The sequence below is a fragment of the Pelobates fuscus genome, chromosome 1 (assembly GCF_036172605.1).
Source record: "Pelobates fuscus isolate aPelFus1 chromosome 1, aPelFus1.pri, whole genome shotgun sequence".
NCBI lineage: Eukaryota > Metazoa > Chordata > Amphibia > Anura > Pelobatidae > Pelobates > Pelobates fuscus.
Genome location: NC_086317.1, coordinates 492,574,783 through 492,599,554, shown reverse-complemented (window position 1 = coordinate 492,599,554; position 24,772 = coordinate 492,574,783). Strand labels below are relative to the sequence as shown.

At 47.3% G+C, this 24,772-nt stretch overlaps 1 protein-coding gene across 1 annotated transcript in view; it reads left to right on the top strand.

Moving 5' to 3' along the window:
• Positions 1-24,772, top strand: part of LOC134573483 (zinc finger protein 850-like) — a 60,603-nt gene that overhangs the window by 30,350 nt on the left and 5,481 nt on the right. The window lies entirely within an intron of this gene.

The following is a 24,772-nucleotide window of genomic DNA, read 5'->3' as shown; positions in this document are numbered from 1 at the left end:
TAATATTACTACAATATAGCCCCATATTTAGCAAGAGATGCCCAAGGGTGTCTCATTTGCAGGGCCAGATTAAGAGCCCAGTGGGCCTGGTGCTGACAATTATCATGGGGCCTAATTACAGAATTTATCGACCAAAAACACTAAAAGAGTCATACCTCTCAAGCGTCATGTATCTGATGGAGTTGATGTTGTAGGAAAACTCAAAGGATGCAGCTATAAGAAAACACATACTCTATTCTAATCTCTCTCTAATTTATGCTTTCATCTTTCAAATAAATCCATACCTCCTAACAGCAGTGTCCAGTGAAGCAGGAAGTCAATGGGTGGGGTAGGGTGGGCCACTGACGCAAAGGGTGGGCCACTGACGCGAATCACGTGACCAGAACTGCCAAAAGGGGCGAACATGCCCAAAAACATGACCAAAAAGAATTGGAAGGCCAGCCTGGCATCAGTGTCCCTATGTATCCGTGTCATCAGTGTCAGTGTCCCCATGTCGCCCAGTTCCCTTGTCTCTCAGTGTCTGTGTCCCCATTTCTCCCAATGTCCCTATGTCTCAGTGTGTCCCTTGTCACTAGGATACTAGGGGACATTGAGAGACATGGGGACACAGTGAGACATGGGGACACAGTGAGACATGGGGACACTGAGAGACCGGGGGGACACTGAGAAACTTGGAGACATGGGGACACTGGGAGACATGAGGGCACTGAGACATTTGGGGACACTGGGAGACATGGGGGTACTTGTGGATACAGACATGGGGACACTGGGAGACATGGAGACACTGTCTCAGTGTGGACACTGAGACATTTGGGGACACTGGGAGAAATGGGGAAACTAAGACACTAGGGACACTGAGAGACATGGGAACACAGACACTGAGAGACTGGGAGACTAGGGGACACAGGGAGACATGGGGACACTAGGGACACTGGCTGGGAGGCAGGGGGACACGGACACTGGGAGACCTGGGGGCACTTGTGGACATATACATGGGGACACTGGGAGACATGGGGCACTGAGAGACATGGGGACACCAGGAACACAGAGACATGGGGACACAGACCCTTGGAGACATGGGGACACTGAGACACTAGGGACACTGGCTGGGAGACATGGAGATACTGTGTCCCTAGTGTCTCCGTGTCCCAATGTTTCTCACAGCATCCCCATGTCTCACAGTGTCCCCAAGTATCTCAGTGTCCCCTAGTGTTCCTATGTCTCCCTGCTGCCTTTCCCCCCATCCTTCACTTACTTGAGCTGTAGTCTGTCTCTGCAGGCTGGGAGCGGCTGTGTAGACTCTCTGTGCTGTGTAGCTGCTCCCCCGCGGGTCAGTGAGGAGAGAGGCAGGGATATGCTGTAACTTCGTACCCCTGCCTCTCTCCATACACAGTGACCCCTACTGGCCGGTGCTGGTATTGCAGAGTAATCTCCGTTTATTCTGAGAAAAATATTTGCATTTGTATTGCTGGTATTACTGCAATACCGTCATGGACAGGCAGCCTCAAATATTGGCTGTGCCTTAAAATACCAGTCAGGTGGCAAACCTAAGAGTAGTGTGAGAAAAAAAATAAAGTAAAAAAAACACCTTATTTTTTAAAATGGGCCTATTCCATGGACCAGGGCCTGGGCCTGGAGCGGCAGCTCCATCAGCCCCTATGTTAATCTGGCCCTGCTCATTTGAAATACAATTTTGAGAACAGCTAACAAACACAAAATGCAGTTTTAAATCTTATAAGGCTACTAAAAATCACCAATACTGTCAAACAAATATAAGGGTTCAGTTCTGCTATGTCGCCATATTATATTAAGCGCACCACTACGTCACAGTATCCCAATATCGGGGGTCTTACACTTATTTTATCAAGGGAGATCAACATGCTAACTGAACTGCTTCAACTGCTTCCAGAGACTCCTCAGTTTATGCTTCCCCATGGTCACCTCCAAAGGGGGGGAATCCAAACATATATAGTAAAAATGGGAATTGAGGATGCGCCCAGAACATGCACCTCTTAAGTAGTGCTACTGCCATAAAGACCAAATTATATACAGAATACAGATTAGGCAACAGACACACAAAAAACTAATTTGAAAAATTAAGCTACTTAAAATCACTGTATCTCGGCCCAGAATCGCTTCCTAGTTGGAACCGGGAAAAAACGCTGCTCTTCTTCCCCAGTCGCCGTGGCTTTTCTGGGGTTCTTCTGGACCTTTTTTCACCCGACCAGGCTGCAGCTTCCAGGCAGGTATCGTCCCTTCTGCCTATTCCGCTGCAGCCCTTCTTCTAGGCAGGTATCCACCTATGCCTGCAATGGGATTTTTATTGCCTTTACAAAGGCAGTTTCTGCTCTGAGGCCTAGCTCTCTTGATTTATCCCAAGGCTAGAGGGACCATACAGCCAGCCTTGAGTTAAGACAACTTTGTGGCTGGGATCCCTAAAAATCCATACAGGACAAATGGAACTAACATACATGTGACGGGTCCTCTGTGCCCCAACTGAGCACACCCGTCCGAACAGTTTCTTCCCTCCGCCAAACAACAAATGTCAGCCCGTTCACAAAGATCCAGTCAGCTAACACCTCTCCCCCAAGAACAGCAGACACACACAGCTTGAGGGTAGAACTGGAACAAATTTTTATTAGACACATCCAGGTATTTGTATACAAGTAAACTCATTAGTAAACACACAAAGGTTTGGAACAGTAACCAATCAAACTGGGGCTTAAACAAACCGCCAATCACACTAAGCCCATTAAAAACCAATAGGACACCCCATCACAGAACACCTACTATGCATACACAGGAAAAACATTATGCATTAGGTAAAGAGATTAACAAACAGTCAACAATAGGTGACTCAGCTCCCTTAATCACAAAGAAGAAAGTCCCAACCCCCACCAACATGGTCACACAGTCTCTGGTTCGGCGCCATCTTGTCTCTCCATGTTGTGGCTAGGTCCAAGTCTGTGCAGGGTAAATGGCGCTCCCCATCAAGCCCACCTAAAGAAAGGAGCCCTCGATGCCCAAGTGACGGCGTACCAGCGTTCCGTAACATATCTACCCTCAAATCAAATCCGGCAGACCTGGCGTAACCCTAACGGGTTCGCCGGAGAATGTCCGGGCTGTCCGCATAGTCTGTTGGGGTAAGAGGCTGCCCGGAGGACCAGCCCATTGTCTGTGGGTAAGAGGCCCGCCTCCCATCCTCTCCAGCAGTTCAACTGTTTTTTCTTCCCCAGCCTGCATGAGGACCCCTTTATCCACTTTTAGCCCTCTGTGCTTTGCAAGAGTGGGCCTGTTGGTTGCCCCCAGTTGCCCACCCATAATCAGTGTGGCGGAACCCACCTCGCCACTGGGCATTGGAGAGGCCTGGCGGCCCGCCTCCTACCTGCTGACTATGGCCCCTGGTACAGTTGTACTTTTGAATGCAATATTTGGGCATATTGTATTTTATTGTGCGGCTACTGGCCCTTTAAGCACAGTGAATGGACTTTTATTGTACTGTGCTGGCCTTTTAAAAACAGTGTATGGACATACTGAAACTTTTTGGACAATTCCTTTTCCCCTCCCCCGGATCCATTGTTCTCCAGCAGGGTGTTGTCCCAGGGACAAGGAAAAGCCATGCTTGCAAGTGACAACAAAGGACTTCGACCTAACCGTTAAACCCCTGAACCTATTCAAGTGAATTTTGGATATGTTTGTCCCCAAGTTATTCTGGTTAAAATAATATAAGTTTTATGTATGTACGATGTTAACTCACCAAGTTATAAAAATGTATAAAAAGTGTAACTTTTCAGTTTGGAGATAATTGAGTAGATACAGTAATTGACTCAATTATCTCCTAAGCAGAGGGGAGGAATATGCTGGGTGTGTTTCTATTGTCCCATTGTGTCTGATTGGCTGCTGTACTTGCATTGTATGTGTTGTAATGTGTTTATTGGTTGTTCTGCAAAACCCTCTGAGCAGCACTATGTTTTGTGGATTGTGAATAAAAGCCAGGCTGGATGAGCCAGTCCAGAGTTCCTGTTTTAACCTCAAAGTGATGTGTCGTCTCATTATTGGGGGAAGGATTTATTGTATGCTGTTCCAGTTGACTGCTAGGGGTACAAACCTATTTGCATGGTTTGTCCTATTCGGCTGTATACAGCATTCATATGCTTGAGAAGGTTCATATGCTGCATCGGTTCGGTGATTATGGTGTCTGCCAGAGTGCTTGGAGTCCTCAGGAAGCACTAGGAGCATCCATTAACGGAGGTACCCAGTCGGGGTGCCAGGCGATCCGTTACATTGGTGGCAAGCGGTGGGATGGCGTCCTGGTGTGAGAGGAACAACACCCTGGAGACACAGGAATTATTATGGAGCGGCATAGAACCAGCGAGTCCCTGGACAGTGCTCCAAGTGGAAGAGGAGTTTAACTGGAGATTACAGAGCATCTTGGTCACACTGGATAAGCCGATAGCGGAGGCATCCAGGTTGGCATGCAGAGAGGATGCCCGACAGGGGATGTGGGAAGAAACCCTAGAGGGTGTCCAGCGTTGGCGAGGTGAGCGTCTCCCCAGCAAGGAGCAGCGATTACAAGCCAGAGTGGCCCTACGGATACCTATGCTGGGAGAACAGGCTCAGGAGGAATGGGTGATGCAACTTGATTCACTGGCATGGAGAGAACTGGGTCTCGAGGACGCATACCAAGCGCTACGTTGGTACGCGGTTCAGCGGGTGCCTGGAATGGCCAAATTTGGCAAACCCGAGGGTGAGGATTATAATGGCCCTGGCTTATTATGGGGGACATTTGCAGAACCAGACTTTGGGAGTGTGGCAGAGTCACGGCTTTGGGACATATTTGACTACAGAGAAGCCGTGCTGGATCTCCCTATGGCCGAGGACCTAAGGCCAGACTTGACTGAACTGGCTGTCCAGGAATGGGAGCTGGAGCAGGATTACCAACACCTGTTCAGCGCCAGTCAGTTACCATATACCCCACAAGTACCACCAGAGCAGTGGGAGATCAAACAGAATTATGCGGACTTATATGATCCAGTGACACCGCCTGTCTCTAACCTGATGGGGCTTCTGGACTGTACACCATTGGGAGCGGTGAGTTTTGTTCCCCCTCCCCAACAACTAAGCCCGCCAGCAGGAGACCTGCATTTAGTACCTCCTACTGCCCAACCAGCCCCAGAAATGGGGGACCTTTTCGACTGGTCCTGGGAAGACCCACAGATGGCAGGTGGAGATGGGACCGTGGTCTCTCTGCCGGCCCTACAGGGAGGCTGGGCAGTTGGCCCAGATCCCCAGCAGCAGTGTGTATTACAGGGGGCTGAAGGTGCCATCCTTGCTCCCCAGCGGCAGCTTAACACACCAAGGGGAGACAGTAAGCCCCACACCAGCACAGATGGGACCGTGGTCTCTGTGCCCAAGCTACAGGGAGCTGAAGGAGATGTCCTTGCTCCCCAGCGGCAGTCTACGGTTCAGGGAGAGGGGTTTGTTATTCCCTCTCCCCAGCGGCAGCGCAGCTCACCAAGGGGAGACGGTAAGCCCCTCACCAGCGCAGATGGGACCGTGGTCTCTGCGCCCTGCCTACAGGGAGTACATAGGGTCAGCCCTGCTCCCCAGCGGCTGAAAGTGTGTAAGGGAGAGGAGTTGGTTACCCCCTCTCCCCAGCGGCAGCTTAGCACACCAAGGGGAGACAGTAAGCCCCACACCAGCGCAGATGGGACCGTGGTCTCTGCGCCCAAGCTACAGGGAGTACGGATGGTCAGCCAGGCTCCCCAGCGGCTGGAAGTGGGTAAGGGAGAGGAGTTTATTACCCCCTCTCCCCAGCGGCAGCCTGGCCCACCAAGGGGAGACAGTAAACCCCACAACAGCGCAGATGGGACCGTGGTCTCTACGCCCAATCTACAGGGAGTACGGATGGTCAGTCCTGCTCCCCAGCGGCAGAATATTTTACCGGGTGGGGAGAGTCTTGTTTCCCCTCCCCAGCGGCAGCCTAGCCCACCAAGGGGAGACAGTAAGCCCCACAACAGTGCAGATGGGACAGTAGTCTCTGCACCTGCACCACTGGAGATATGGACAGTCTGTCCTGGCCCCCAACAACAGGACAATGTATTGGAAGAGAAGGCAGTTTGTTTTCCCCTACTACAAGAGAGGTCGTCACAGGGAGAGGAGCCTGTTACCCCTTCTCCCCAGCAACAGCTTTGTCCAACCAGGAGAGAGAGCACCCTGGTTACCTTTCCACCAGACTATGGATTTCAATCTGGACACATGTGGCAGGAGAACACCGGGACAGCTACACCGGGTGAGAAAAGCCGACCGACTATCAGAGCCCCAGACCGATTGAAGGTCTGGAGTCTGGATAGTCTCAATGGGAAAGGGGAGAAATGTGGCGGAACCCACCTCGCCACTGGGCATTGGAGAGGCCTGGCGGCCCGCCTCCTACCTGCTGACTATGGCCCCTGGTACAGTTGTACTTTTGAATGCAATATTTGGGCATATTGTATTTTATTGTGCGGCTACTGGCCCTTTAAGCACAGTGAATGGACTTTTATTGTACTGTGCTGGCCTTTTAAAAACAGTGTATGGACATACTGAAACTTTTTGGACAATTCCTTTTCCCCTCCCCCGGATCCATTGTTCTCCAGCAGGGTGTTGTCCCAGGGACAAGGAAAAGCCATGCTTGCAAGTGACAACAAAGGACTTCGACCTAACCGTTAAACCCCTGAACCTATTCAAGTGAATTTTGGATATGTTTGTCCCCAAGTTATTCTGGTTAAAATAATATAAGTTTTATGTATGTACGATGTTAACTCACCAAGTTATAAAAATGTATAAAAAGTGTAACTTTTCAGTTTGGAGATAATTGAGTAGATACAGTAATTGACTCAATTATCTCCTAAGCAGAGGGGAGGAATATGCTGGGTGTGTTTCTATTGTCCCATTGTGTCTGATTGGCTGCTGTACTTGCATTGTATGTGTTGTAATGTGTTTATTGGTTGTTCTGCAAAACCCTCTGAGCAGCACTATGTTTTGTGGATTGTGAATAAAAGCCAGGCTGGATGAGCCAGTCCAGAGTTCCTGTTTTAACCTCAAAGTGATGTGTCGTCTCATTATTGGGGGAAGGATTTATTGTATGCTGTTCCAGTTGACTGCTAGGGGTACAAACCTATTTGCATGGTTTGTCCTATTCGGCTGTATACAGCATTCATATGCTTGAGAAGGTTCATATGCTGCATCGGTTCGGTGATTATGGTGTCTGCCAGAGTGCTTGGAGTCCTCAGGAAGCACTAGGAGCATCCATTAACGGAGGTACCCAGTCGGGGTGCCAGGCGATCCGTTACAATCAGCAAAAGGCCATGCAGAGTTTGGAACCAGGGCCTGATACCAAACACTTTGCCAACCCCAGGTGCCCACATTAGCCAAGTGTAGTGATTCAGGGCCAGCTGTCCAGCATCCCCAGGAACCACAGTCTCATCCACCTGTATTGGGCAAATGTTCCTTAATCCCTTTCCTCCCAAGCTTCTGATGAGGAGTGCCGATGGCACTCTGTCCTGATCCCAGCTTTTCTGCTGGTGGGGGTCTGGGAAGGCTGCCCAGCATCCCTGTGGATCTGGTGTGGAGATCTCGGTCCCATCCACACCTGCCAACTTGATGTCTTCCCAGGACCAGTCTATTAGATCTTCTATTTCTGGAGCTGGTTGTGAGGTAGGTGGTACAGCAGCAAGGATCTCTAACCCGGGTTATTGCAGTTCTGGGTCAGCCATCCAGCTCTCCAGGTACAGAGGCCACAGTCCCATCTGCCTCGTCAGCTTCAGGTGTCCTGATTCCGTGTATTCCCGGGGCAGTGAGAGATTATGCTCAACTGTTCTAGATAGTCTGCCTCGAGGTACCACTCCTGGTACACTAGCCTTTCGAGATCTTGACCTAGGGCTAGTACCTCAGAGGGAAGCAGTCTCTCCTGCCTCTTGGCTTGGATGTCCTAAAACCTATATCCTTCAGGACTGCTAAAGTCTTGCTTTTCTGCAAACACCTTACATAGTAGGCCGCTACTGCCGAGATCGTCACTTTCCGGGGAATAGAGTGCCCCTGACCTCACCTGCTGTTGGTTCGCAAACCAATATAAAGCTCGGTATCCTTCCTTGAGCTGCTTCTCTTCTTGCACAGGCCTCCATAACTCGGCTGCTTCGCCACTCGTAGGTTGATCCCCGAGGACGTGGAACCGCAAATTAACCTGGTCCCTCTGCGCCTGTGCCAGTCCTCGCGAGCATCTTCCACAACTCTAGCCTAATCAAAGCTCTTCATTTCAGGCACGTCTCCTCTGGAATTGACCCTCCTATCACTGCGAGGGCAACTTCAACTCTGCGTTCGAAGTCCCCAGCATTTCTGTCATCTGATTCTCCTTATACCGTATGTGTCACGATTCCGGGAACCAAACACGCTAACACACACACAGAAAAGGTGCAGTACCGGATGTGGCAAACCTAGCCACTTCTGAACTATATTTATTTTGGGTTGTCCGTAGGCTGATTGCATACTGTGTATCTTTAACTGTATATGTGCTGTATTATGGCCGTTCGCATGCTGGCAGCCGTACGCTGCCAGCATACCAAGCATTCGTTTGACGAAACACGGCTATCCCGGCCGTTCGCCATACGAATGTGGGCTCCCCAGGTAGACCACACATTCACAAGTCGTGTGGCACCAATTAACCGATTGCAACAATGTTGCAATCGGTAATTAAGGGCTCTCCTAGGTGGCCGCCGTTCGGCTACCGACCATGCGGCGGTCGGCCATCTTGGATCCTTTGTCTCTGCAGCGGTGTTCGGTCGTCGAGAGCCTGGAACTGAAAACGGCTACTCAATGATACGAACACCGCTGGACTTCCAGAGCATTCGGGAGTTCCGCGTTCGGTACATTATGTTCCCCATAATTGTTCGGTACTTTTAAACCGACCTCAATGTTTGAATGTATTCTGTGCGGCGTTCGGTCAATTCAGCTGGGATCAGAGCGGTATTCTCACGAAGTGTGCGCTTCGACCCCAGCTATCTGCCGAACGTTCATTCATCTCAAAGTACCGAATATTGCGTAAAATATGTATTTTAAAGTCAATTGTCAGTTTTGCTGCACGAGGGGATAATCCACTTAATCGTCCATTTTAGTGGGAGTATCCTTCTCGTGCAGCAATGCCTGTTGGGAAAGTAACAATGCATGTTGGGAGAAATCCCCTGGATTATCTGTAAGGAAACCCCTTGCATGGGGAACTGCTTAAATATGCCAGCTTGCGAATAAACTGAGTTAGTTGACTCCCAAACTGTGTTTCGTCCGGTTATTGGGAGGATTGGGGATATTGCCGTGCTTTCTACTCTGACTGTGGATTTCCTGAGGATACCAACGGATATCGTGCATTATTATACTGCATTCCGTTACAATTGGTGGCAAGCGACGGGATCCGAACCTTACAGCCGAAAAGCAGCGTTCGTGTAAACTGGAACTACCGAACAAGGAAAGCAAGGGCAATTCGTATGGAGATTGATTATACCATACTGAAACGACAGACTTTAAAAGAGCTACTGGAAGCCAGGGGTAAGATAGCCAGCAACAAATCTAAGGCTGTGCTGATCGCTGAACTGATGGAGGGAGACAGAGCCCGCAGCGCTACACCTCCACCAGCCATGGAAGAGACCCCATACCAGAAAGAGCTAAGGACCAGGATGGCTTTTCTGCCACAGCCAGTGCCTATGGAAGTAATGACCGTGCTGATGTCAGATGTACATGATTATCTGATGGCAAACCGCACACCGGAGACACCGCCTAGGGCAGAGTCTGTTACTGCCTCCACATACGGCCAGGTAAAACCCAAAGTCCCACATCACGCATTTAAAGCGTTTTTTGAAGAAAAGGACGAGATTGATGGGTATTTACAGGATTTTGAGCGGCTGTGCGATTTGCACGACTTGGAACCCGCAGTATGGGTGCCGCTGCTGGCAGGCAAATTATCGGGTAGGGCAGCTGAAGCCTACCGCGCTGTGCCCCGAGAGGACAGCAAAGATTACCCTAAAGTAAAGAGGGCGATCTTGGAGAGGTATGCCATTACCCCAGAGGCATACCGGCGCAAGTTCAGGGGCTTGCGCAAACCTGAGAAAGATTCTCATGCAGAGTGGGCGCACAAGCTGGATCAAGCATCACTAGGCTGGATACAGGCCAGCAACGCTACTAATATGGAAGAGTTGCGACAGTTAATGCTGCTGGAACAGTTCTTTAATGGTTTGTCCCCAGAAGCACAAGAATGGGTGAGAGACCGTAAACCACTCACCCTACCCGAAGCCGCTAGATTGGCGGATCAGCATTTTGATGCCAGGAGGCATCACGGAATCCAAAATAAGACTCTCCCTCGGATTACCGGGACACCCAATACTTTTACTCCTACCGGCCCCACAGTACCCCTGCACAGGCCAGCACTGAATACTCCACCACCCCCCTCCCGATACAACGGCCGGGCTAACATTCAGTGTCACACCTGCAAGCAGTGGGGACACATTTCTCGGGAGTGCACCCAAAACCGGAGCCGACAAGCTTGGAACCAGGTGCGACAAAATGTAACACCCAGGGCTGCTGCACATCACTACCAGGTAGCACCAGCCACCCAGGAAATGCTGAGCGCTCAAATTGAGGAGCCTCTAGGGGTGCTCCACGAAGTAATGTCAGTCCGAGCCACCGACAACCGACAACATCACCGGCAGCTAGTGACCCTGGAGGGGAAGGAGGTACAAGGGCTCCGGGATTCGGGAGCCACTTTAACTTTGGTTGCACCACATTTGGTACCAGGCGCAACCCACACTGGCGGCTCAGTGGCAGTACGGGTGGCCGGGGGAGCAGTATACCGGCTACCCACTGCCAAGGTACATTTGGATTGGGGTGTGGGAGAGGGAACTGTGGAAGTGGGGCTTATGCAAAATTTACCCGCAGATGTTGTGCTGGGGAATGACTTGGGCCAGATGACTTCCGCTTTTATCCCCCAGGCTCCATACCAGGAGGCCCACCCCGTAACCACCCGGCAGCAGGCTCGCACCACGGCTACACCGATACACTCTGAGGCTCAGGTAAGAGACCATGACCCCCAACCGACTTCCATGTCCTGGGATACCCCGACTACATTTGCGACCGAAGTCCAGACAGACCCCACCCTCCAAGTATATAGGGACCGGGCAAAAGCGGACCAAGCAGGGCTAGAGGGGGAGCGGTACACATGGGAGAAAGAGTTATTATACCGTGTCACGGCAAAAGATGTGGGGGGGTCTGTCACCCTGACTAACAAACAGTTAGTGGTACCGCAAAAGTATAGGCAGGAGCTGCTTAGAATCGCTCATGATATCCCCCTGTCAGGACACCTAGGGATGACCCGTACCCGATACCGCTTAACACATGCCTTTTTCTGGCCCGGAATCTCTCAGGATGTGCGACAGTATTGCACCTCCTGCGACGTCTGCCAGCGAGTAGGTAAACGAGGGGATCGCCACAAGGCCAAGCTATGTCCCCTACCCATTATCGCAGAACCCTTCAGCCGGGTAGCGGTGGATATAGTAGGGCCCCTGCCAAAACCCAGTCCCTCTGGCAAAAAGTACATTTTAACTGTAGTGGACTACGCCACCAGGTACCCCGAAGCTGTGGCCCTCACTAATATCCATGCTGAGACCGTAGCTGAAGCTTTAATGAAAGTGTTTTCTAGGGTAGGGTTTCCCCAAGAGATAATATCGGACCGAGGCACCCAATTTACGGCCGAAATCACCCAACATATGTGGAAGGTATGTGGCATTAAGCCAATAGTCAATTCCGCCTACCACCCCCAGTCCAATGGACTATGTGAGAGGTTCAACGGGACGCTGAAGCAGATGCTTCGGACGTTCGGGGAGACCCACAAAGACTGGGAGAGGTTCCTACCTCACCTACTCTTTGCGTATAGAGAGGTCCCCCAGGAGTCGACAGGATTCTCCCCGTTTGAGTTACTATTTGGAAGGAGGGTGCGGGGACCCTTGAACTTGATTAGGGAACACTGGGAGGGAGAGAGTACTACTAACGAAACCCCTATCGTATCATACGTACTGGAGTTCAGAGACCGTCTGGAGGCGCTAACTCAGGCTGTACACGCCAACCTCCAGACGGCTCAGCAACGCCAGCGACGCTGGTATGATAGAGGAGCCAGAGACCGCAGCTTTCAGGTGGGACAGAAGGTTTTAATTTTAAAACCCGTCCGCACAGATAAGCTGCAGGCCATCTGGCAAGGCCCATACCAGGTAGTGGAGCAGCGATGCGACACTACCTTTGTGATTGGCCCCTGCTCAGGGGTAGGGAAGAGACGCATGCTCCACGTGAACATGCTCAAACCCTACCATGAGAGGATAGAGGATGTGACGGCGATCTGTGCCTCCTCCTTAGAAGATCAGGAGAACCTACCCTTACCTGACCTACTAGAACCAGAAGAACCGATAGAGCCCTCCCGGGGAGTTCAGCTGGGGGAGCGGCTAAGCTCCCAGGAGCGTGCCCAGGTACAAGCGCTGATTGTAGCCAAAGGGGCTACCTTCTCCAATTTACCTGGGTACACTCCGCTAGCCACCCACCGAGTTGAAACCCCGGGACAGCTACCTATGCGACAGGCTCCATATAGGGTTCCGGAATCAGTCCGTACCCATATGAAAGCCGAACTAGATGAAATGTTACAGCTAGGGGTTATCGAACCCTCCGATAGCCCCTGGGCATCGCCGGTAGTCCTGGTGCCTAAAAAGGATGGTACCACCCGATTCTGCGTCGACTACCGGAGGCTAAATGACAAAACGGTGTCTGATGCCTACCCTATGCCCCGGATAGACGAGCTGTTAGATAAGATGGCACGGGGCCAGTATCTCACTACCATTGACTTGTGTAAGGGATACTGGCAAATTCCTCTAGCCGATGACGCCATCCCCAAGTCGGCGTTTGTCACTCCGTTTGGCCTGTACCAGTTCAAGGTCATGCCTTTCGGAATGAAAAACGCTCCGGCTACCTTTCAGCGGATGGTAGATCGGCTACTGGACGGTTTTCAAGAGTACACCATATAGGAGCGATCCTAGATCGTATTGGGGAAGCTGGGTTAACGTTAAAACCTAGTAAGTGCCACATAGGTATGGCCGAGGTGCAGTATCTGGGACACCGAGTAGGGTGTGGGCAGCAGAGACCCGAGCCAGCCAAGATTGAGGCCGTAGCAAAGTGGCCTACCCCCAGGACTAAGACTCAAGTGCTGGCGTTCTTAGGGACGGCCGGCTATTACAGGAAGTTTGTTCCCGACTATAGTACCCTGGCCAAACCCCTAACGGACCTGACTAAAAAGAACCTTCCCCGACTGGTTGTCTGGGCCCCAGAGTGTGAGCAGGCATTCCAACGACTCAAGACAGCTCTAACTAATGCTCCTGTGTTAACTGCTCCTGATCCAACTAAAAGATTTCTTGTTCACACAGACGCTTCAATGTTTGGATTGGGGGCAGTACTGAGCCAAGTGGGGGCCGATGGCGGAGAACATCCCGTAGCCTACTTAAGCCGAAAGCTGTTGCTTTGTGAAGTGAGCTACGCCGCCATTGAGAAAGAATGCCTGGCCGTGGTGTGGGCCCTTAAAAAGTTACAGCCATATTTGTACGGACAACCTTTTTCCTTACTCACAGATCACAACCCGTTGGTGTGGCTAAACCGTGTATCTGGGGACAACGCCAGGCTGTTGCGCTGGAGTTTGGCGCTACAGCCCTTTGACTTCACCATACATTACCGCCCAGGAAAGCAAAACGGTAACGCCGACGGGTTATCCAGACAGACTGAACTTGAGAAGTGATCTGTGAGTACTCTCCCGGACATCCCCAAGCCGATCCGTTGGGATCAGACTGTGTATGCCGGCTTGGTTCTGGGGGAGCATTGTGGCAAACCTAGCCACTTCTGAACTATATTTATTTTGGGTTGTCCGTAGGCTGATTGCATACTGTGTATCTTTAACTGTATATGTGCTGTATTATGGCCGTTCGCATGCTGGCAGCCGTACGCTGCCAGCATACCAAGCATTCGTTTGACGAAACACTGCTATCCCGGCCGTTCACCATACGAATGTGGGCTCCCCAGGTAGACCACACATTCACAAGTCGTGTGGCACCAATTAACCGATTGCAACAATGTTGCAATCGGTAATTAAGGGCTCTCCTAGGTGGCCGCCGTTCGGCTACCGACCATGCGGCGGTCGGCCATCTTGGATCCTTTGTCTCTGCAGCGGTGTTCGGTCGTCGAGAGCCTGGAACTGAAAACGGCTACTCAATGATACGAACACCGCTGGACTTCCAGAGCGTTCGGGAGTTCCGCGTTCGGTACATTATGTTCCCCATAATTGTTCGGTACTTTTAAACCGACCTCAATGTTTGAATGTATTCTGTGCGGCGTTCGGTCAATTCAGCTGGGATCAGAGCGGTATTCTCACGAAGTGTGCGCTTCGACCCCAGCTATCTGCCGAACGTTCATTCATCTCAAAGTACCGAATATTGCGTAAAATATGTATTTTAAAGTCAATTGTCAGTTTTGCTGCACGAGGGGATAATCCACTTAATCGTCCATTTTAGTGGGAGTATCCTTCTCGTGCAGCAATGCCTGTTGGGAAAGTAACAATGCATGTTGGGAGAAATCCCCTGGATTATCTGTAAGGAAACCCCTTGCATGGGGAACTGCTTAAATATGCCAGCTTGCGAATAAACTGAGTTAGTTGACTCCCAAACTGTGTTTCGTCCGGTTATTGGGAGGATTGGGGATATTGCCGTGCTTTCTACTCTGACTGTGGATTTCCTGAGGATACCAACGGATATCGTGCATTATTATACTGCATTCCGTTACACCGGACCTTAGAGTGGCCGGGCTAAGCACACAAAGAATAGTCAGGAGACAAGCCAAGTAAGGGGAACCAGAAGATAGAATAACGAGAAACAAGCAGAGGTCAAAGGGTAGGAGAAAGTCACAAAGTCAGAGGGTGAGTGCTGCGAGCGGACTGCAGCCTCCCCTCGCAGCCGCCTGCGGAATCCTGACAGTATGGTCGGTTTCCCCACCTCGGTCCTATTACTCGGACGGCTGCCTTAGTGGGGCTGGCTCTGTACTCTGCTGCGATTCCTCTTTTCTGCTCCTTTCAGCATCGCCTTGTATCCAGGCGTCCACATCAGCCGTTTGCACTTCGTGGCTCTCTCTGTTGGCTGTTCCTCGTCAGGGTACACTTTATTTTCTCTGCTGTGGTTTGCATCCTTGCTAGAAGAAGCAGATCCCGCTGCTAGCCACCAGTGTGATGGGTCCTCTGTGCCCCAACTGAGCACACCCGTCCGAACAGCTTCTTCCCACCGCCAAACCACAGATGTCAGCCCGTTCACGAAGATCCAGTCAGCTAACACCTCTCCCCCATGAACAGCAGACACACACAGCTTGAGGGTAGAACAGGAACTAATGTTTATTAGACACACCCAGGTATTTGTATACAAGTAAACTCATTAGTAAACACACAAAGGTTTGGAACAGCAACCAATTAAACTGGGGCCTAAACAAACCGCCAATCACCCTAAGCCCATTAATTACCAATAGGACACACCATCACAGAACATCTACTTAAAGGGATTGACACAGTCAACAATAGGTGACCAAGTCACAATGGGGAAAGTCCCAACCCCCACCCACGTGGTCACACAGTCTCTGGTTCGGCTCCATCTTTGTGCCTAGGTCTAAGTTTGTGCGGTCTAAATGGCCGCTTCCCACCCAAAGAAAGGAGCCCTTGATACCCAAGTAACGGTGTACCAGCGTTCCGTCACAATACAAAACTTAATTTTTTCTTGGTACTGGCCCAAATGTTCCTTACATGTAACTTATGGTGACAATTCAATAAAAATACAAATAATCAAAACATATCAGAAAACATACAGGGAGTAATAATAACACAATAACATATATACAAAGGGGTGGGGAAGTCAATAACCAACACAAAATATCTTTCCTGCCTTTAGAATTGGCAATATGCAAATCTACTTGAATATGCAAATGTATTTGAATATGCACATTAACAAGCCTTGCTATACAGGTAGTGCATATTGCTGTTGCCACCAACAGAGGGCACTTTACAGGCTCCATAGCCAAATCCACTATTTGGTAACAAGCATCAGCAAGACAGGAGAGCACCCAAAACAATTAACAATATACAAACACATTATAAACACCCTGCACCTATAATGTGAACAGGGTGACTTAGACATAGGAAGAATTTAGGAACCTTTGTAAAGTGTCCTTCTGCTCCCAGTGATGGTGACAACCATCACAATCACATATTTTAGCAAAACAATATGGGGATTCAGTTACACCATACGGCCATTTTTTTTTTCTCATTTGTAATATGGCAAAACAATAAAGGCCTCAATTTAATATTTTTGGATAAGCTTTTTCAATTATTTACTATTATAATATTTTTTTTATTTTTTTTAAAAGCGTATTCAAAAATATTAAAATCCAGGCCAAAGTTAGTTTTTGAGGTATTATGATCAATATGGATAATACTGATCACCTGACAATTAAGCCAATTATTATGCATTTTAATTGGGGTGATTGAATTCCCTGGGATTATCTGGGACACTAAAAAAAAAATAATAAAAAAAAAAAAACTTGATTGAAATAAGCTTTTATCATTTTTAATATTAGGTGTCATGGGGTCCCTTTTTAATTTTGAGGTTCTAATATATCCTTTTCACCTTTATCTCAAGGAGGCCTTCATCAGCTGAAAATGCATATGTAAGATTTCATTATTAGTGTACTTTGAGATATATACACATTTATCTCAAAATACACTTATAATGAAATCATATATATGCTCATATATATATATAATATATTATAAAATGATTTAATTATAATATATTATACATATATAGGAAATAAAACACCATAAAACCTTTACATAGGGGGTATTGTTATACTATGGAGACTTCGCTTAACACAAATATGAGTGTTTTAACCCCTTCGCAACCGCAGACGGTTCAGGACCGTCATCTGTATTTTACCGTTGAGGACCAATGACGGTCCTGAACTGTCATAACGGTAAGATGTCGGTAAGACCACGGTCACATGGTCACAATAGGTGTCCTAGTGTCTGCCTGAAGGGGAACTGTCTGTGCTGACAGCCAGTCTCCCTGCACGTGTAAAATCCCCCCCCCAAAAAAATGTTAATGTTCATAAAAAAATATAATTATATAAGTGTGTGTATATATATATATATATATATATATATATATATATATAGACATATATTATATTTATATAATAAATGTCTATTTGTGTACAGCACATTTAGAGGAACGTATGGTATGATATAACGAATGTTTAGTAAGGAAAAAGTCGGTTGTGTTGTGCCAGAACCGACGTGAGGTTAGACCTGTAAAAAAGAGGGCAAAAATTTAAGGACACTACTTGGTAGAGGTAGGGTAATATTTAATCTGTACTGGCGGGCCAGTCTTGCTCGTTTTGGTATGAGAGATTGACAGGATAAAGTGGTCTTGTGTTTTAGTTAGGTGTTTTTTCTTAAGGCATGACTTAAAGTCGGATGCCTTTTCCAAAGAAAATTCTTTAGGTCTCAAGAAACCGCAGAAAGCTATGTAGGCTGCAAATGTAATTATCAGATTAGTGACCTTCTCAAATGGGGTCTCGTCTAGTAGATCAGAGATGTTCCTAAATAGGTTACTATCTATTGGAAGTCTTTTAATGGGATTATGAACTGTTAATCTCGGAATGCCTCTAAGGACACTTTTGACTGGGTAAGATGCTAGAAATGGAGCTTTGTTTGGATAACTAGTTAACATGTAGTGTTGTATGCCAGTTAAGTAAAGTTTGATTGTATTGTATGCTAATTTGAGAGATATGGGGCAAAAAGTTGTGAATGCGACCATGGTTTCTATGGAAAAACCATTTATTACATAGTAATCACGTACAAATGTTGTGAACAAATCATATGCTCTGGTGTGACGAGAGCAATCTCGCCACATTGCATTGGAGAGCCTGGCTGCCCGCCTGCTGCCTTTGGACTATGGCCCTGGGAGATTGGGCCCTTTAAAAACAGTATTCGGCCATACCAGAGTGTATGTCACTCATTCTGGCCCTTTAAATACAGTGGGGTCATTTGGTACTTGCCCTGTGTGAGCTGTGGTAACCCAGATAGCTATGCCATGGAGCCTATTCGTGTGATTAAAGACTTTGGCTCTATGGCGATTAAACTGTATTCGGTTGGTCTGAGTGCCATTCACCTAATAATGTGCACTCAGACCTGAGCTATCTGGGGATATGTGAAATGTCTGTGTTATGTGTAAAATGTGACTTTATGTATTTTAAAGTGTTTTATGTCGTTTTGCAACCATGTGGTTAATGGAGTCTGCCTCTAGTCCTGGATAATTGGATTACTTCCCCCCATTGTCTCCAGGATATAGGGCCCTGTAAAACCATGCTTCCAGAAGGTCAAATGCACATTTGTACTAACTTTTGAACCCCTGGTCCAATTCGTATGATTTTTGAGTATGTTGTTCCCCTGAATGGATTGATTGTGAATATGTATTTTTATGCGAATGTGATGTATATTTTGGGAGTTATGAATGTTGTGTAAAAACTGTATTTTCCCTACCTATGATAATTGTATTTTCCTGTGTGTACAGATAATTAGTTTACAGGTAGAGGGGAGGGCTATGTGTGGGATGTAACTATTGTGTGATTGGTTAATGTACGTTACTGTGTGTGTCCCTCCCCTTCATGGGAGCACCTAATAAAAAGGGCTGCAAGCTAGCAGCCAGAGAGTTCTATTTTTACCCTCAACTTGAGTCCTGTCTCTTATTGGGGGAATCTGCTACAAGGGATTGCTATGCTAGGCATATTCCCTTGCTATAATCACTGAGCTCTTGTAAGAGCTTGTTCCTGCTTCGTTCTGAAGGGAGATAACTGCAGCCTGTGGTGCTTATGGTGTCTGGTGGAGTGCATGGAGTCCTCTGGAAGCGCTAGGAGCATCTTTCAACAGAGGTACCCAGTCGGGGTGCCAGTGGATCCGTTACATCTGGCATAGGCTTTCTTGGTATTGAGTGACAACCCAGCCTGTGCGAGTGACCTACTATGACTTAACAGGATATTTAGAGCATTACTAGGTCTCTGAATTTTGGAGGTTCTCTGGGTTGCAAGTTTGCTGCCGGATGGACTCTAAAACATTCCTGCAAATTAGAACATGAGAGTGCGTCAGCTGCGTTATTCTGAATACCTGGAACGTGAATACAAGTTATACAGAACTGTAGATTTGCCGCTAGCCAGGTGAGTTTCTTTACTAAGTTCATAATAGTAAGGGATTGAGAGCGGCCTTTATTAATGATGTTACATGCCGCCAAGTTGTCTGAAAAACACCTCACTGATTGACCTCTCCATTCTTTACCCCATATGTGTGCAGCAGCTACAATCGAAAAGATTTCGAATAGTGCTGAGGTGGTGTTGAAATTTTCTAGTGAGGTAGTCTTTGGTGGCCAAGAGTCGCATACCCAGTCATTACCAAATATCGCTGCATAACCTATGGCACCTGTTGCGTCAGTCCAGATTACCGGGGAATCGTCAGAAATAGGGGGAACGAAGAATGACCTGCCATTCCAAGAGGATAGGAATAGATGCCACATTTTAAAATCAGCTCTAGCTGGTTCGTCTATGTTAGTTGTGGAATCGTTGTCGGGGAGATCGTGTAAGAGAGAGAGAATTCTGGAAATAAATACAATTATCCTCATTGCGAAATTGAGTGACCTGAGAAGTGACTGTAGCTCTTTCCTGGTGCAAGACCCTTGTGAGGTGCAAAGATCCATGTATGTAAGAATTCTGTCTACTTTTCTCTTGGGGCCTGCATAGAAACTGAATTGAGTGTTATGCCCAGGAAGGTAATCTCGGTGTTGGGACCTTCTGTTTTGTCCGGGGTTACTGGGATTCCTAAATCCTCAAACAGGGACAGCATGTGATGTAGGCTGCTTGGTGTGAAGTTGTGTGGTTCTATAGAGAGGAAATTGTCCAAATAGTGAATGATTACTGGACCTCTGCATTTGTTAAGTAGGAGCCAAGTCAAAGTTTCGGCAAAAATATCAAAAATCTTGGGGCTACTTTTGGAGACAAAAGTTAGTCTGGTAGCGAAATAGTACTTGTCTTCCCACTTAACGTCATGCAGGTGCCAGAGTATAGGTAGTAGTTTGAATATGCAGTGATGTCTGTTTTACTTAACCCCTTAAGGACCAAACTTCTGGAACAAAAGGGAATCATGACATGTCACACATGTCATGTGTCCTTAAGGGGTTAACCATGCAGCCTTGCCAGAGTGAATGATAGCTTGTATTGCCTCGTCTATTCTTACGTATTGAAGGGAGAAATCCTAGGATGGAATTAGTGCGTTTAAGCTAGGTGTAGTGGAAGAGTGAGGTGCTGAAAAATCAATTATGAGTCTCTTTTTATTATTACATTTCCCTGTAGCTATGCCTAGAGGTGAAAGGTGGGGTTGTGAAAGGCCCTATCATGAAACCGTTGTTGATTTTTTTATGAAGGAGTTCTTGTAGACTACTAGGGTCTGTGAGTGCTGACTGTAGGTTGGGGCATGCCAGAATTCCTGTGGGGAGTGTAACAAAACCTGTGTGAAACCCGTTAGAAAACCCCGCTGTGAGAAATTCTACCAGATGTAAAGAAGGATAATTAGACAGGTAACGTTGCAAATTAGGAATGTTTATTGGTGTAGACGAAACCAACCTCACCACTGGGCATTAGAGAAGCCTGTTTGCCCGCCTCCTGCCTGCTGACTATGGCCCCTGGGAGATTTGGCCCTTTAAATACAAGATTTGGGCATAATGGATTTGTGTTGTGCTGCTGCTGGCCCTTTAAGAACCATCTGGGGACATACTGTGACTTTTGGGAACAATGCCTCTTTTATGGTCCCTGAAAGATATTGCCTGTTAAAGACTATTTTAGCAGATTGGATTTTAAAAGACTTGCTGCCCCTTTAAATTGTATTGGAGCAGTTCTGCAGCTTTAAATTGGCACTTCGGATGCAGCCGAATTAGTCGAAGTGGCCGCCATTCGACAAACGAACACGTGGCGGCGGCCATCTTTGTTCATTCGAACGAGGTCAGCGGTATATGTAGCCAAATTCATGGGACTGAAATCGGCTACACATTTCAACGAACACCGCTGACCCTTACCTTCTCCTACACTCCGTTTTCAACTGCAGAGACTAAGTCCCTGTAAAGGATCCTGCTATCCGTGCAGCGCTGATCCTTGTAGCGTCTCCCGAAATCCAAGTTGAGTAGAGTAAAGTAGTGATTAAAGCTCCCAATCCCCCAAACATGAGTCGAGACTTCATGAAGGGGTAAAACGATCTGTTTATTGATGGCCAAACTCAGCCCTTTTATGATGGTCTTCCAGCAAGGGAACTCCCACATGGGACCTTGTGGAAGACTGAAACAAAATATGCAGAACCAATCAGTATACAGTACAATTCTTATACACACCCACAGTAACAGTGTAACCCCTCCTCTGTATCCTGGAGATAATTAACTTGAGTGGTTGAAGAGAACCTAATTATCTCCAGGTAGAGAAAAACATGTCCTTTTTATATTTTAACAAAACTGTATTAAAATCTATAACTTATATTTAGCCGTACATATTCCCCATGTTCCACATACCCCCAGGTAGCTTAGATCTGAGCGCATAATATAGGCGAATAGCGCTCAGATTCCACGAACACAGTTTTCAATATCGTCGAGTAAAGTTTTAGTTCACCAGTTGTTCGGGAGATTCAATCCGGAAAGAGTTCCATAATTGCAGCTTCCTGGGGTCGGTATATCTTGTGTCAAAGGAAAGTCCCGAACGGCAAAGTGATTAACGTGTTCGGGAGGTATTAACCGTATGAACGAGGACTCGGTACGTGTCAGCGGTGTGTGGAGGAATAAGCGTCCCAAAATAGTTTAGAGTATTGCTGCCTTTCCACCGCTGAGCGTTCAACGACTTTAAAATGGCGACCGCCACGTGTTTGTCAAACGAACGAGGACCACCATGCCTTTCATCAATTATCTTGCGGTTAACCGCAAGGTCTGGGTGGTAAATGAGCGTCACACGACCTCAGTGGGAGGTCGGGTGGTTCGGTAGTTGTTCGGTTTTTTGAAACTGCACGAAATAGGCATACATACGCATGTTTAAACAAAATGCAGTTCCTCTGAGGCTTGTTAAAACAGGGATTTCGTTACAGTCCCGTTCGGCAGTTTGAACTCACTGCTATACTAAGCTAAATGCACGAATGGCCCCATTCATGCATTCGAATGGGACTTAGTCATTTTTCTGTGTAAAATAGACCGACCGCACAGCCCAAATCTATGGAACTGTTTTGGGCAGGAAAATGTGCTTGCGGTCGGTCATAAAGGACTCCCAGCTTTTCATCTACTGCATGGATTTGTCTGATTTTTGAGAGTGTTTATGTTTAAAGTGTGCTGATTCTGAATATGCAATTTGTGAAGATTGGACGTATATATTTAAAGTTATAGTGCATGTATAAAAACTGTATTTTTCCTGCTTGTGATAATTATGCTAACCCATTGTGTACCATAATTATATCACAGGCAGAGGGGAGGATTTTGTGTATAATTGCTGGGAGTGTTTTCTGTAATGTACGTGTGTTATTGGTTTTTCTGTAAAACCCTGTGGGCAGTACTATGTGTGTAGATTGTGAATAAAAGAGGCTGTATGTGCCAGTACAGTCAGTTCTGCTTGACCTCAAAACGAAGTGTTGTCTCGTTATTGGGGGAAGTGGATTGTATGCTGATTGCCAGGAGTGTAAGCTGATTGTATGCTTTTCCTGTTCAGCTGTTTCCAGCATTCATATGCTTGAGAGCATTCGTATGCTTCTCCGGTTCGGTGGTTGTGGTGTCTGCTGCAGTGCTTGGAGTCCTCAGGAAGCGCTAGGAGCATCCTTCAATGGAGGTACCCAGTCGGGGTGCCCGTCGATTTGTTACACAATCTGTTTGGGCACATTGTTTTAGCATGTGCTCTGTAGCAAAGAGAGCACATGTGAAGGAGTCTGCCAGCACTGTAACTACAACCTCCGGCATTGAAATTGTTACAGATTTGAGCCTTTCCCAGAAAAATGATTGGCCTGCCTAGTTTGTCTCTCAATTCTCTTTGAGTCGTGTTGGGTTGATATTCGGGGTTGGCATTGTTAGTTAAAGGAATTGCTACGTTGTATGAGCTGCTGAAGAACAAGGTGTTTTGAGACCCCTGCAAAATGCCTTAAAATGAGTTCAGTGCCTAACTGGCCCCAGTCGGTATGTGTATTATATTGAGCCAGTGATGCAGCTGATCTGGATGAAAAGGACTTGTGATAGTCATAAAAAGCGTAGCCAACTCAATAATCTTATGTAGATATAAATCAAGTTCCTCTCTACGGAGGGGAAAGCAGTACAAATTACGTCTCTGTACAGACCGAAAGCCAGGCCAAATTCAGGGATATTTAATTTCCTGTTCAGTCTTGGGTCTCTGGATTTCATGACTACTTACAAGTCATCGACTGTGTAAGATCTGTTCTGAATTATGTCTTAAGAAACTATGAGTAGAGAAGCCAGATTAATGTCTTTCCCCTCTATTATGTCACGTTTAATATTATGTGGTATAAGATGAATTGGGTTTACAATGTTGGTACTTTTAGCGGGTAGAGGGTTAGTGTTACCTCCTAGGTTAAGTTCTGGCTAGGCTAAAGGTTATTTGACTCCAAATTATCCAACCTATTATTTATTGTGGCTATGGAAGACACCAGGGAGGCCATCATGTTGTGCAGTACTGACAGGCTATTTTGAACATTAAATTCAGAACTAGGGCCAGGTCTTTCATTGTCCTCGTTTGCATCTATTAGGCAGAAAAGTTTGGCTTTCCTGGCTGTGGCCGGGAAGGGGATATTTCTCTTTTTAACTTCCGTAGTGATTTGGGGGATTGTCCAGGATCTATAGCTGGACACTGGGCTGGCCAGTACGGTTTGCCTTCTCTGCAAGCCTGATCTGGTCGGGGTGCTGGTAACCGATAGGTCGTCTCCTTGTATGGAAGCGTTAGACATGCTATGGGTGCAAAGCAGATAGCTTGGTTAGTATGGTATTTGTGTGCATCTGCAGTAACCCAGTTTACTAGATTAGTGCCCTAAGGCGAAATTATATTATGCTCACTGTCTTAAGTGACGAATGACGCCCTAACTAATTGCCAAGTGGCTTAGAGAGGCTCTACCTATGATTTGGCTTCTGGGGCCTTTGTGCCACTGAGGTGGGTGGTGGGGTGTTGGCCTCTCGGTGACACGTATAAGATTTTAATATTGATTGGCCGTGACGAGTGAGGCTCTAACTATGATTTGGTGCAAGGCTATAACTATGCGTTGGCCCGATTGGGCTTGTACCTCCGAATGAAGAAATGATTGTTGGCCTTGCAAAGAGGCCTATGGAATTATACCTTATTGGCGAGGGTTTATTTAACCTTACGTACTACCTAACTGGGTTTTTATTTTTTTTTATTAACATACCTGCTGTTGTATTCAGTAATAGTAAGAATGACCCCTACTTGTTCCTAAAACATGTCATAATAATTGAGTTATAACCTAAATCCCCAGGAGTATGAAATTGAAATGACAAAAGCTAGGAATGAACTAGATACTAACCGTATATGAACTGAAATATAGTTGGGAAAGCTTGGG